Below are 841 nucleotides of genomic sequence, written 5' to 3'. Positions count from 1 at the left end.
ATGTTTGCGTGAGATCGTGAAAAACGTCATCGCTCGTCGTCTCGTTATCAGCGGAGCCATCTCGTGTAGCGTTGTCTTCTGCGTTTTCGCTGCGGGCGTCTTTCTGCCTTCGCGTTTCTTGGATAAATCGTAGGTATCGCCATAATGCCTCTCTGTACATTTTCCATCTCTCACTTTCGTCGCGTGGCCAGTCAGAATTAAGAATACGGCCCATCTCCGCATCGAGTCGTGTTAGATGAGTTCCGGGAGTTTGCGTTATGCTGTTAGTGCTCGCTGTGTTATCCGAATTTTGCGGTACTGCGATTTCTTTTGACTCTCCGTCAGCGAATGATGTCGGATTCTGACGTAACTGATGTTGCATTCTCTCGAGATTTTCCGTCAAAATTAAAACCATTTTTTTGGCCCTCTCCATAACGTTATATCCCACTATTTCGTTCCTTCGATAATTGGCGATAATAAGGTCGATAATATAGGACCGATAATATAAGGTAAAAATCCGCCTCGCTGCACCAACAGCTTTCTTTTATCCTTCCATTTACCACGTTTTGCAACGATACGACGTAGAGGCGTTTTGAATTTGGTTAACCGATATTTTTCACAACGTTCGAGCGAGACGTTACCTTTGAGTGTATTAAAAACACATTCACAGATACAACGAATAAGTTTTTCGTCCGCGGCGCGTAGGAAGATCGTGCGTTGATTTTTGTTCAGATGATAGAGGGCCGCGAGAAGACAAGCGTTTCTTTTACCGATCGAATGTGTGGCGATTTTCGTCGCACTGTGCGATTTCTCGTCACTCGTCTTCATCGCGAGAAAAAACATACGACTGACTGGTACTATC

Source organism: Trachymyrmex cornetzi, unplaced genomic scaffold (genome assembly GCF_001594075.2).
Source record: "Trachymyrmex cornetzi isolate Tcor2-1 unplaced genomic scaffold, Tcor1.1 scaffold46, whole genome shotgun sequence".
Taxonomy (NCBI): domain Eukaryota; kingdom Metazoa; phylum Arthropoda; class Insecta; order Hymenoptera; family Formicidae; genus Trachymyrmex; species Trachymyrmex cornetzi.
The sequence above is the reverse complement of the archived record's forward strand: the minus strand, read 5'-3'. Positions refer to the sequence as shown.